Below are 14,496 nucleotides of genomic sequence, written 5' to 3'. Positions count from 1 at the left end.
GGATGGCTCCACCCACAATGGACTGGGCCTTCCCTCATCAGAGTTGACATGCAATTAGCCAGTCCTGTGACTGGCTGAATAGGTGCAGCTGTCTCAAAGATACAGTTCTTAGAATTTCATTTATGAATTTCAACAGTTAAAGAACATTTTCTTCTTTATCTGTATTTTAGGCAAAAATGTAATTTTAATTATTCAAGAAATAATATTCATGACATTAGTTTAAAAGTGGTAGTGATCTCTCCTTCTAGTGCTAAATATAAGAAACAAATGAAATCTTCAGAAAGTAAAAGTGGAAAATGGCAACTTGGGACCATATTTTCTAATTATTTTCAGATAGTTTTATCACATGCTTAGGGACTGAAAATCATTGACATTATGTCTTGTTCTGTAGGTTGGGCTAGTGGAATGTTTTCTGCTTTGGGTCTCAAAACACAGAACCTAGTACCCACTGGGCTCAGCTCTCCTCTGGAGATGCCATGGAGCAGTTACCTTCCTGCCTCATTTATGTGGTGGGCAGAAGGTAGTTCCCTGTGATTCTGGGTGTGAGGTCCAGGTTTCCTTCCTGGCTATCAGAGAGGAACATGTCTCTGTTCTTGTAAGTGATCTGAATTACTCTCAAGTGGCCCTTTCTGCCTTCAAAGCCAGCAGGAGTCTTTTTTGACTTTATCTCTGTTACTCGCTTGATGAAATCTACTCTGGATTACTGTACCAGACACATCTGGTGTTTCAGGTCTGGACTGATCTGAGCCTTTAAGTTCATCTGCAGAGCCTACTTCCCTGGTAGATGAGGTGAGGGAGAAGTAGGCAGAGGGCTTTAGAATTTTACCTATAGCACCATTACATGTTTTAGTTTGCTTTTATGCATCTTAAAGTATTTACCTATTTGATAACATTAGTTGGTGAAAATAGACATAGCACAGAATTTTAAATCCATCAATATACATGAAGCCAATTGCTTGGGGATAATTTATGTATTTAGTATATTGCTATTGTGAACACAAAGCAGTGCTGTGAGGGCAGAGGGGTGGCTCAGTGCTTGCTGCTGGTCTGCCAGAATACTTGAACTCGATTCCCAGGACAGTATGGTAGCCCGCAACTCCGTAATTGCAGTTCCAGGGTATCCTAGGCCTATGGCCTCTTGCTTTCTAGGATACTATACTCACCTGCACATACCCCACATAGACACACGCATACTTGCACATAGTTAAAGATAATGAAAATAAAAAAGACAATTAAAAAAAATCAAAAACTAGTTTGTGAGCTGTTCTGTGTGGGTATTAGGAACTAAATCCAGGTCCTCTGCAAGAGCTACATGTTCTCTTAACTCAGCCATGTCTCCAGTCTCTTCCTCACCGGGCTCCTGTTGATAACTTTCTCCATTTTCGTTTTGTAGCTTCTGAACAAGCTTCTTGGTATAGTTTGATGCTACTCTGAAGTGTGTGTTAAGAAGAAAAGAAACAGAAGCAAGAGTGAAATTATGTAACGGTCAGGCTGTTGATTTATACTTCCTGGGTGCTCATAACTACCGCCCTGGCTTTGTGGCTCAGGCCTGTAATCCTAGCTACTTCGGAGACAGAGGTATTTAGAGTTCAAGAACAGCCTGAGCAATGAGCCAGCCCCTATTGTCTTTCTTAGTTTTGCTGTTTCTGTAGTAAAATACACTTACAAAAGCTACTGAAAAATGAAGGAGTCATGTTGGCTTACAGTTTAAGGGGTACAAGACCAAGGCCGGTCAGATGAGGCAGGCAGGGCTTGAAGGGGCAGTTGGTCACATCACATTCTCAGTCCAGAAGAAGACACTTAAGTGGTTCCGCTTGGCTCAGGTTCTTTGGATGCAGCCTGGGATCCATGCTCAGGGAACAAAGCGATTCACTGCCAGTGTGGGTTCTTCTACCTCAAAGAACCTGATCAGAGGTGCCTAGAGGCTTGTGTCTTCTGTAATTTCTGATCCTTGCAAGTAGAAAATAAATATTAGCCATCATACTGATCTTAATGAAATGTTTAGAAGGACCCAGGCTGGAGCTCAGGGGGAAAAGTACGTGCCTAGCATTCCTAAGGCCTTAGTCCAGCCTCCAGTAACAAACACACTTGTCTGTTCCATAGGTTCCATTATAGAAGTAAAATCAGAGGTCAAGTGTTTTACCTTGTCCTGCCTTTCTCCTCTCAGGAGTCACCTTGCCTGACACTACCCCATGTGAAACTGCCCTTCTAAAGAAGCTATGTCCCCCCTGGTCCTCTGTGTGCCATGTACCAGGCATGCACTCTCCTGCCCCAAGTCATTCCTGCCCAATTCTCCCTGCTTCCTGCCCCCAGGATATTCTATAATATTTTTTAAAAAAGGTTTATTTCATTTCTGGTTTTACTTCTGGGAGCAGACACCATGACCAAGGCAAGTTTTATAAATAAAAAACCACATCTAATTGGGCTGGCTTATAGGTTCAAGAGTTCCGTCCATTACCATCAAGGTGGGAGCAGGGCAGCATCCAGGCAGACATGGTGCAAGCAGAGCTGAGAGTTCTACATCTTCATATGAACGCGGCTAGTGGAAGACTTCCAGGCAGCTAGGATAAGGTTATAGCCACAGTGACACACCCACTCCAACAGAGCCACACCTTCTAATAGTGCTGCTGAGCACATATAAACCTTCACATTGTTTCCCAGTATTTCTTTTCTTTCTCCCTCCCTCCCTCCCTCCCTCCCTCCCTTCCTTCCTTTCTTTTTTGAGACAGTATTTCTCTGTGACTGTTTTGGAACTCACTGTGTACTCCGGGCTGGCTTGAACTCAGAGATCTGCCTGCCTCTACCTCCTAAGTGCTGGGATTAAAGGCATGTGCCATCATACTCAGCTCAGAATTGTCTCTTAAATGTTTTCCATTTTCATTTCTTTTCTCATTGCTGTGGCAGATAGTTGTAACTTAAAGTAGGGGGCGTTGATGTTGGCTCATGGTTTAACAGGATACCATCCATCACAGTGAGGTAGCCACGGTGGACTTCTTAGTCACAGGACCGCATGGCTGACACTCCTCACACTGTGACAGACTGACCAGGTATATCACAGTGTTTAATATTCTAACTAAAATGGCATTGTCGTCTTTTACTTCCTTAGCACTGTGTGTTTGACATTTATTTTTCAAATGATAGCAACAGCAAAACTTGATAATAACCAAACATTTCCAACTGGAAAAAATGTTGCAGACTTGTTTAGCGTGAGCACAGTCTGAGCTGGGATATATTTAAAGAAGTATTTTCTTATTGTTTCTATTGTTTGCAACTACTTGCAAAATAGTTCAAATGTCTTCCTAGGTCATAAAATGCACCAAATTGTTTTTACTTTGAAAGGGAAATTGAGATGCATTAAGCCCCTTCTGTTCAGAAAAAAAAAAAAAAACAAGGTTTCTGAGGAAAGGTCTCCTTAGACCCCTGGGTAGCCTGGAATTCACCATGCTGCTGAGGGTGACCTTAACTACTGATCCCTTCACCTCTACTTCCCAAGTGCTGAGATTTTAGCTGAGAAAGAGCCAGGCCTGGTAGGAACAAACCACCACCCGACAGGGTTTCTTTTCATAGCCTGGCTGTCCTGGAATTCCCTCTCTACACTGGCTGCCACTAAACTCATGGAGCTCTGCCTGCCTTTGTCTCTCCAGTGCTGGGATCAAAGGCATTTGCAACCACTGCCCTTCAAGAACAAACTTTTTCTTATGTTTAATCTTAAAATTTATTTATTGGATATATTTTATTTATATTTCAAATGTTATCTTTTTTCCCAGTTTCCACTCCATAAATCTCTTATACTGTCCTCTTCCCTCTGCTTCTATGAGGGTGACCCCCATCCTCCTAAACCCTCCCACCCCACCTCCCTGACAATCCCCTACACTGGGACATCAAACCTTGGCAGGAAAAAAGACAAGAATAAGCTTTTACAGTACCTAGTGTGGGCCAGTGCCATGGCTCAGGAGTTAAGAGCAGTGGCAGCTGAACCAAATGACAATGAGTGTGATCCTTGAAACTCACATGGTAGGAGAAAGTAGATTCCTGAGAACTGTCCTGTCACCTTTCCTTCATATCCCAATGCATACACACATCTAAAATAAATGCAATTCATTTATTATTTAACACACACACACACACACACACACACACACACACACACACACGAGTTATCCTAGCACTTAGGAGGCAGAGGAGCCTGGTGGATCGCTGTGAAATCTCTGAGTTTGAGTTTGAAGTCAGCCTGGTCTACAAAGTGAGTTCCAAGGAAGTTCAACATTATTTCATAAAAAAATCCTGTCTCCAAATCAAACAAAACAAAACAAAACAGAAATAAAACCAATAAAAAAACCCAGAAAATAAAAAAATCAAAACAAAAAACAACAATAGCAACCAGGAACTAAAGTAGCTAATGTTGCTAACCTGTTCTCCAATTTAAATAATAATAACAACAACAATTGGTTAAAAGAATTAATTTAACTCTTTACTAGCTGTACTTCGAATTTTGGCAAAGCAGTCTCACTGAGCCTGTAAAATTGGAAAAACAATACCCCTAGTGCTTGTGATAATAGGTGGACATCTGTCATTGTCAAAGCTCCAGAAATCCCTCTTCCCTATAGAAGATGCAGCTCCCTGCCTACTTTAGTTCTGGTACAGTGGTTAACCCTGAGAACCCTATCTATCTCCAGACCTCAGGGTATAACAAATGACCCAGATGAGCAGTCAGAACACACAACCTGTCTTTTTGCTGAGATATTGGCAGGTCCCATTTACTTATCTATTGCTGTAAAGAGACATCATGACCACGGCAACTTATAGAAGAGTTCATAGGAGTTTGCAATTTCAGATGGTAAGTGTCCTGACACCATGAAGGGAGCACAACAAAAGGCCATGGTGTTGAAGCAGTGGCTGAGAACTCATCACAATCTCATTTGTAAGTAGGAGATAGAAAAAAGGCTAATTGGAAAAGGTGGGAACTTTTAAAACCAAAGCTAACTCTTAGTGGCATGCCTCCTTCAAACAGGTCAACCTTTCCCAAGCAATGCTACCAACTGGTGACCAAGTATACAAGTATCAGAGGCTATAGGGGTCATTCTCACTCAAACCACCACAAAATACATAATCTTCAGAGAACTGAAAGTCCTCTTTTAACTTTGCTATCTGTTTTCTGGAACATCAAGACAAAAATATCAGTAGCTTTGTAGTTGATTGCCTGACCTATTATCAGAAAGAAAATATCTATTAAAAGTCAAGAATCACATTAGGTATAGAAAAGATCTTAGTTTAACCTTAGGTAAAGTCAGATGTGCCTCTGACTTTCAGTTAAGTCTTAGCCCATAAAAAAATGTTCCCCTTGGGTGAAGAGCACTGCCCTAAACTGAGGCTCTGATGACTTACAGAGAAGGAAGACTCAGATTTCTTTAAGGATGTAGTTCCAGTGAGGTCACCATGCTTCAGTGAATAGCCCTACATCCACAACACAGCACAATACAACACAAATTGAAGTCAATTAGCAGCGAGTGTGGGGAGGACATGAAGTTGGGAGGAATTGGGAGGAGGGGGTGTGTTTGGGAATAGTTAGGGGAGGAATAAGAAGTGTGTATGATCTAAATTCATTGTATGCATATATAAAATTCTCAAACTACTAATAAAAATATTGTGTTAAAATAATAACAGGGCCAGGTATGGTGGCACCTACCTTTAATGCCAACATTCTAGAGGCAGAGACAAGAGGATCTCTGTGGCTTTGAGGACAGTCTTCCCTACAGAGGAAGATCCAGGATAGCTAGGGCCAGAGAACAAGGCCATGTTTCAGAAGTAAACCCAACACTAACAGCAAAGCCCTCCTAAGCCAGCACTGCCTCAAGTCCATTGAAATGATACAACTGACTAATTTTTGACTAATACCAAGAGTTACATGAGACAGCATGAGAAAGGTAACGACCTATACAAGCAAAGAGTTACCATCCTGTCTTGAGGAATACAACACCTTATCTGCAGGAGAACACTACTGTTAATATCATGAGACAAAACAACCTTTAGAAATGTGTACTCGGCACCGTGCCAGGGCTAGAGAGATGTGTGCGATGTCCAGACCTCACACTGCTCTCTCACAGGACCTCAGCTTACACACCGGGCAGCTGTCAACTCTCTGTGACTTACACACCCGGCAGCTGCCAACGCTCTGTGACTCCAACTCCAAGGCATCCATCAGCCTCTCCATCCTCCATAAGCCCCAGCATAGATGTGATGTGCTCACATAGACATAGACACAAACAGGCCCAGACACACACACACACACACACACACACACACACACACAGCGAGAGAGAGAGAGAGAGAGAGAGAGAGAGAGAGAGAGAGAGAGAGAGAGAGAGAGAGAGAGAGAGATCTTCAGACTTTTAAAAAAGGCTAATCATGATATGGATTTTATTTACGTCTCATGGCTTTAAAAGTAAAGCAAAAGTAAAAAATTCTCTCTAGGAAGGAAATCTTTGTACAATGACAAATGGCTTACGCCACAGTCAAAACAATGGGCATACTAATGAAGCACTCTACATGATTATTTCAGTAGTTTCACATGGGGCTAGAGAGACGGTTCAGCAGGTAAGAGCAGCTGCTGCTCCTCCAGGGGACCCGAGTTCCAACTACAACACCTATTTGGTCGCTCACAATCATCTGGCACCCTAGTTCTTGAGGCTATAATGACCTCTTCTGACTTTCACAAGCATAAGGCACACATGGTACACAGACATCCATGCAGGCCGAACACACCCCAATACATAAACTAAAAATAATTAAAATTACAAAGAAAATTTCCTGTTCCATGAGTAGAGTTCTGGTTACACAAGCGGGAGTATCTGAGTTCAAATCTCCAGCTGCCCACTTAAAGCCAGGCATGCTGTCGTATGCCTATAACCCCAGAGCTGGGAGGCCAAGACAGTGGCATTGTCAGCCATTGTAATCACTCAGTGAGATCCGGGCCAATGAGAGACCCAGTCTCACACAATGACATAGAGAAAAACTTGGCAAGACACCCAGAGTCAGTCTCCGGCCTCTAAACAAGTACAAAGCATCCACTGCATACCCACACCTCCCGTTCACCATTCCCTTATGTGGTCTGCCACAGCGTTGCTCCCACTCCTTTATATATTGTGTAAACGGTGTTTGCCTTTTCCATGTGAACATTCAAGGAATAGATTTCTATGACGGCTTGCAGTTTTCTTTCTTGCATAATGACAGTTTGTCTCCAGTCCACCGCCCTTTCCCTGCCAGTATTAAACTGGGTTGCTACCTTAAAAGGCAAGAACTAGTGACTGTGTTTGTCACTGCCGGAATGGGATAAACAAACAGCTGTGGTTAGTGCGTAGGCATCTGGGATGTTCAGAACGAACATTGTTTGGATATCTGTCTGAGCACCGAGATTTCCAGGACAAAACTCCACTTAGAACTTAGTGCATAGGTAAAGTGAAAACCTCAAGGGCAGATTGAACCTGGAGGCCTGGCTCGGCTCCTTCCTAAGCTCAGTGTGAGGTGAGGCAGGGGGAAGACTTTGAATAGCACTCAGTGTTGATGTGTGGGAGGACAATTTTCTTACAAATCAGAAAACAAATAGGGCAAATCTGGCTTTAGTCTGTGTTTCTTCCGGTTTAGCAGATGGAAAAGGGCCCGTGAGTTTTCTGACAGTCTAGGCTTGCCTTCAGGCTTCCTGTGTAGCTAAGGATGACCTTAAACTCCTAATCCTCCTACCTCCACCACCCAAGAGCTAGAATTACAGGTGTGTGGGACCATACCCAACCCAGAATGTTCCTTTCAGTTAGCTGGATGTAGTGACTATTTGAGCACACCCCTTAAGCAGAGACAGTGAGCGAGTACTGTTTCCTAGGAGAACAGTGAAATGTGGGTAGCCAGCTTAGAAAGGGAATCATAGAGAAATGTGTGTATTTGGCTGGCTGGAAAAGAGGTGTTTAAAACCTCACAACTGGGCCTGGAAAATTACTCAGCAGTTAGGAGAGTACTACTTGCTCTTCTTGAGGACCAGGGTTTGATTCCCAGCACCTCAATGGTAGCTCAAAACGATGCGTAACACTAGTTCCAGGAAATTTAAAACCTTCTTTTGGTCTCCATGGATACTGTGTGCATAGGATACACGGATACACACACACACACATACACACACACACACTCATATATATATACACACACATATACACACACATATATGCACACACACATATACACACAGAGAGATACAACACTCATATACATAAAATAATAACAACAGTAATAATAAACTATATTATTGGGCTCAGGATCAACCACTATCCTAATGTCCTAATGATTTAAGAATTTACATTTATCTTACTAGTCTCTGCTGGGATCAGATCAACCAATAGAGTGTAGGGTGTACTGTGTGTGTGTGTCTGTGTGTGTGTGTGTGTGTGTGTGTGTATGTGTGTGTTGCTCTATGAAGCCAGGGGTCATAAGACAAGGCTAGAAGAGACAATATTATTGGGGGTTACTGAGAAGGTTTCTGAATCAATCATGAATTTAAGGCTTCAGACATGATTTATTTTTTGTATAGAGATGATTATTCATAATAGTATCAAGCATGTGTCCTTGTACACCTGTCTTCTCAGCAGTGGGGCAGGAAGGGCTGGAATTCAAGGTCATCCTCAGATACACAATGAGTTTGAGAAAAGCCTGGGCTACATGAAACCAAACAAAACATGCCTATGGTGAACTTGGTGTGCTACCAGAGAGTAAAACCAGGACCTCCATAGAAGCCAAAAGAGAAATGATCATTTTAGTTGAAGTAGAGAAATGCTGGGTTGAAGCTGGACCAGGAATGAGTTATCCTCCCACACCAGTGAAGTAAACAAGTTGCTATGACCTCTGGGGTCAAGAAAATCTTTTTCTAATAATAAAATAAAAAGCAACTAAGAAGAAGAAATGAAAATCTACCTCTGTGCTCCTGCATCAGGCTTTGTTCTATAAAGCCAGTCTCTCAGTTTCTACACCACCCAGTCATATTAGGGGGCTGAATAGAGCAGGGGTTACAAGTGCTTACAGTTCTTCCAGAAAATCTTGTTCACTTCCTTGAGCCTACAGAAAACTGGTAACAATTACCGTATGTAACTCCAGTTCCAGGGAACCTGATGCCCTTCTCTGGCCTTCAAGTACCTGCACACACTGTGCACAGAAACCCATGCAATTACACATATTTGCATACATAGAAATAAATAAATATCTAGTTCTGTTTTCACATGGGGAAGAGTATTGAATTAAACATATTTAGTGTTTGTTTCTCTTTATCAGAGTCCCAAGGGATGATTCAATTCTGTACCATCTTCTATGCTTGTTAACTCATATGAGAAGGTAGTTTCATGGTATAGGTAGACCAGAAAACTAGTTTCATAAGTAAAGCAAACGGTTGTATAAATAAAAAATTAAAATCTTTGTCCTGTTTTACAAGGTAAACTGAACTCACACACACATTTTCTCTCTTATAGTTCCAGGGCAGGAGGCTGCTGAAACCAAAGGACAGAGTCAAAGTGAATGATAGGGCTGGCTCTCCTGTCACATGCCTATAGCCTGAGGATTTAGAAGGAAGAGTCAGGAGAATCAGGAGTTCAGTACCATCCTAGGCCACATAATGTGTTTGAATCCAGCCTGGGTTTCATAAAAAACATGCTTTTAACAAACCACAAAAACAGACAAATGAACCAAGACAAGAACACCTGGTAAATCCAGAACCGTGGAATTAAAGCCTCGAGAACCTGTGTGCTTTGGAACTAGCCTTGTGTGGCTGCAAGTTGAAAGCCAGCCACCATTCTCATCTGTAGTCTTTGAGCCGGGGATGGAGCTTCCAGTAACAGTTTCCCATCTTTCCATCCTATTTTTAATTCTGATGATACATCAACCAAAATGTAATCACTGGGTTTCTTTTGACTTATTTGAAAACTCTCTCTGTTTTAACCTTAATAAAGTGGGCACACAGCAGGACTTGCTGAGTAGCAAGAGCCATGGAAGAGGTTCTGCAGAAGATCCTCCCGCACCCTCTAGCATCACACTTGTGTTCATGACTCACAACATGCTTTTATGATTTTTAAGAACACTCTGCAATGTTAAAACATAAAAGAGAAAGCTTCTTGTTTTGCTTTGTTAGTTCAGTGCTGACTGAGCTATGGACTTGAGTCTGACCAAGAAGCCTTTGTCCTCCTTGCCTCTGCCTTCCAAGACCTGGAATTCAGACATGAACCTCCCACCCAGATAGAAGCTTCCCTCTTTGCTGCCTCTTGACCACCTTCACGATTCCTCTCACCAGCCCATACCGTGTCTTTTCAGCAATGAAGCTTAACTGTAGCTTGACTTCAGATTACGAATAATAAAAAAACAAAGACAGTCAAAGCCCTAGACAGATAGCAGCCAGTAGGGTGGCACACCTAGGAGTTTGGACTCCATCTGCCAATCAGTGAGGCCACTGGAAGGTTTCAAACCCAGAGAGTAAGACTTGCTTTTTGAGAAAGATAAGTTTGTCTTCAACCGCCAATTAAAAGAACAGCTCATAGGACCCATGGACATGAGCCAACAGCTTATTTTCATTTTCCAACCAATTGCTGAAGCTACGTCCAGAAAGAAGAAATGCTGGAGATACCAAGAATGTCAAGTCTTTTCCTCAGTCAAAGGAGGAGGCTTTGGGGTGAGGTGGAGGGGGACGAGTAGAGACAGAGAGCTGCTAGGAGCTTGGAAAGATAGATGTGGGTCTAAGAAGAGTCGTGGGGACATGCCCTTGAGAAGAAGAGGGTGACTTTACGATATCAGCCTTTAGTCTATGCACTTAAGTGGATGGTTAGTCTTTGTGAAATGCTTGCTTATTTATTTGCTTTGAGATAGGGTCTGTGTTGGTTTGAATATGCTTGCTCCAGGGAGTGTTAGGAGGTGTGGTCTTGTTGGAGTAGATGTTGCCTTGTTGGAAGAAGTGTGTCATTGTGGACATGGGCTTTAAGACCCTCACCCTATCTTCCTGGAAGCCAGTCTTTTCCTGTTTGCTGTTGAAACAGGATGTAGAACTCTCAGCTCCTCCTGCATCACACCTACCTGGATGCTGCCATGCTCCTGCCTTGACAACGGACTAAACCTCTGAACCTGTAAACCAGCCCCAATTTAATGTCCTTATAAGAGTTGCCTTCGTATGTTTACAACAATAAAACCCTAACTAAGACAGGGTCTTAATATATAGTCAAGTTGGCCTAAAATGAATAATCCTCCTCCCTCCACATCCCTACTTCTGGGATTATTAGCAGGCACCCCATAACTGGATGAGAAGGAACAGTTGTTTCTTTTACAATTGGTTGTGGTTTTGTATGCATGTTTAGGGGTGGTTGTATACATATGTATGTTGATATATGTATGGTTGTACATGTAAATGAGGTGACAAGGTTGGTGTCAGTAGTCTTCTTGTGTTGCTATCTACCTGATTCAATGATGTAGGGTCTCCTGCAGAACCTGGAACTAGCATTTGGGACAGTCTGGCTAGCCACTTGCTTTAGGGATTCCCCATGTCCATCCTGAATTCACTGGAATTACAGGAAGTCACCCCCACTTGGTTTTTGTGTGATTTGGGGATTGGCACTCTGGTGCTCTCATACTTGCTTAACAAGTGTTTTATCCACTAAGTCACCTCCCTAGCCTAATAATATTTTAATATTAACACACTTGGTCTTGTGTTAGAGAACACAAATGGACCACAGTTTCCTTCTTACCTGTAACTCCTTAGCCAACTCTCATTTCTGGAATGGTGGGGAGACAGTTTCCTTCTTACCTGTAACTCCTTAGCCATCTCTCATTTCTGGAATGGTGGGGAGAAACGATTAGCATGAAGCAAATGGTGTAACAAGCATTGGTCTGCAAGGGTGGACAGTTATTTTGTTCTTTTTTTGTTTGTTTTGTTTTGTTTTGTTTTGTTTTGTTTTGAAACACATTCTTTCTGTGGAACCCTGGCAATCCCAGACAAAGCTGACCTCAAATTCCCAGAGATCCTCCAACCCTTGCCTCTAAAGTGTGGGCTTTAAAAGTGTGTACCACAACTGCTGGCTAGCTCATTCTTTCTAAACTAGTGTGAGTATCCAGTAGCCAAGCAGCACCTGAAGGAAAATCTGGAAACCCTTCTCTCTCCTCCTCTTCTTCCTCTGTCTCTTCTTTCTCCTCATCTTCTTCTTTCTCCCCTTCCCTATTCTCCCCCTCCTCCCTTTCTTCTTCTTCCACTCTCTTTCCTCTACTCCCTCTCCTTCTTTTCCTACTTTCTCTCTTCTTCTCTCCTCCGTTTCCCCTCTTTTCCTCTTTTTTCTCTCCTCTCTCTTCTTCTGCTCCTCCTTCTTCTTCCTTTCTTCCCTTTCTACCCTGTATCCCCTCCACCCTCGGCCCTCTCTCCTCTTGTCTCCCCTCCCTATCAGACAAACTCTCTTGCTATTTATATCCTTGTTTCTTCTCCTCATCTTTCTCTATTACCAACATGAAAGTAAAGTCAGATGGTGAGTCATCTCTTAGACTTCTGAGGGAAGGACCTGTAAGACAAGTTTTCAACACACCCTTGCCTGGAGATACTGGCCTTGAAGCCTACCACAAGGTAGCCATGGTGCTCACAAAAATTTCTCCCAAAGAAAGCGTATCCTATGCCTCAGTCTTTCTTAGAAGGGAGAACAAAACACTCATGGGAGGAAATAATGGGACAAATAGAGGGGCAGGGATTGGAGAAAAGACCATCGAGTGACTGCCTGAGGATTCATCCCATATGCAACCACTAAACCCACACACTAGTGCTGATGCCAAATAGTGCTTAGTGGCAGGACCCTGATATGGATGTCTCCTCAGAGGCTCCGCCAGAGCCTTACTGATACAGAGGAGGATGCTTGCAGCTAACCATTGGAATGAACATGAGGACCCCAATGAAGGAGCTAGAGAAAAGACTGAAGGAGCTGAAAGGGTTTGCAACACCATGGGAAGAAAAAAACAATCAACTAGCCAAACCCACCACAGCTTCCAGAGACTAACATACCAACCAATGAGCTTTCATAGAGACCCATGGCTCCAGATGCTGCAGAGAACAGCATTGTCTGGCATCAATGTGAGGAGAGGCCTTTGGACCAGCAAGGCTCATTCTTCCTGTGCTGGGGAATGCCAAGATGCTGAGACGGGAGAGGGTGGTTGGGAGAGGGAACACCTTTATGGAGGCAATGGGAGGAGGAGGGGGGATGAGATTGGGGGAATGGGGATAACATCTGAAATGTTAATACAGAGAATATCCAGTAAAATTTATATTTTAAAAAAAGGAAGGCAATTGTAGAAAAGGAAAGGGACCCCATCTGTTCCTCATTTACACCTGGCACTCCCCATAAAGTGCACCTAGGCAGAGAGATCAAGAGTTCATGATTATCTTCTATATAGTGAGACCAATCCTGAGATACAGGAGGCCCTGTCTGCAGAAAGTCATAATGAACAGGACAGGCTGAGAGCTCCGGTGTGCTAAGACCTTGTCTTTCCAATGGAATGGGAACAAGAGCTGGAGACATAAACGGTGGAGCTAAGGGTGTCGTCTCCTCCGCTCCCTGTCTACTTTTGTTTATCTATCAAAACCAACACTTCCTCCCAGCAATGCGCATCTTTCTCTCAGTTTAATAAACTGATGGGTAGAGAAAAAAGTTACTTAAAAATGTTAAAAATATATAAAGTATAAAAATAATTACTCAGTTTTTTGCTGAAACTATGATTTTGTTTTGTCATTATTCCCACTGGTTTTGAAAAGCTTTCTGACTTACTGTCTAGGCACACTGACAGAAGGAACTTCAGTGCATGCTTACGGAGGGGATGCAGTCTCCTGGAAAGAGGGGGCTACTCTGACTCCTCGCCAGATGCTCTTTTGCATCTGTTTTCTCCCTGCTCAACAGTGCTTCAGCTGCAGAGACTGTGGGTCTCCTCCTTCTGTTAGGTATAATCATTCATGAGTGGGCAACGTTCCAGGGCTGACTTCTCTGTGGTGGATATGGAGCTATTTGTTTGAAGTGGCTTCTCTAAGCCACCCCGGGGCACGATAGTTTCCTTAAAACATTGCTCCCTGCCTTTACCAGGTGGTCAGCTGGTCCAGCAAGGAAATACTTTGGGTCTGGAAGCAAACAGTGATCTCTACTTTCTCTTTCTACACCCAGTCAAGCTCCACCCTAAACATAGAAGCCTTCCCCTGTATTCTGTCAAACACATTCTAAGACCTCTTTCCAACAAACACAACTGGGGGACAAACTGGACAGTTTCAAGGCATCGTGCATTCTCAACAATCGCTTAGAATTCTCTAAGTCAGTGGGTCTCAATGCTGCTTCCTTAATGCTGCTAATACAGTTTCTCGGGTTGTGGTGATACCAACAATAAAATTATTTTGTTGCTACTGTAACTTTGCTACTGTCATGAATCTTGATGTAAATATCTGATATAGAGAATATCTCCTAGTCACCTCCA

This window comes from Micromys minutus, assembly GCF_963924665.1.
Source record: "Micromys minutus genome assembly, chromosome: 16".
In the NCBI taxonomy this organism is placed as follows: Eukaryota; Metazoa; Chordata; class Mammalia; order Rodentia; family Muridae; genus Micromys; species Micromys minutus.
The sequence above is the reverse complement of the archived record's forward strand: the minus strand, read 5'-3'. Positions refer to the sequence as shown.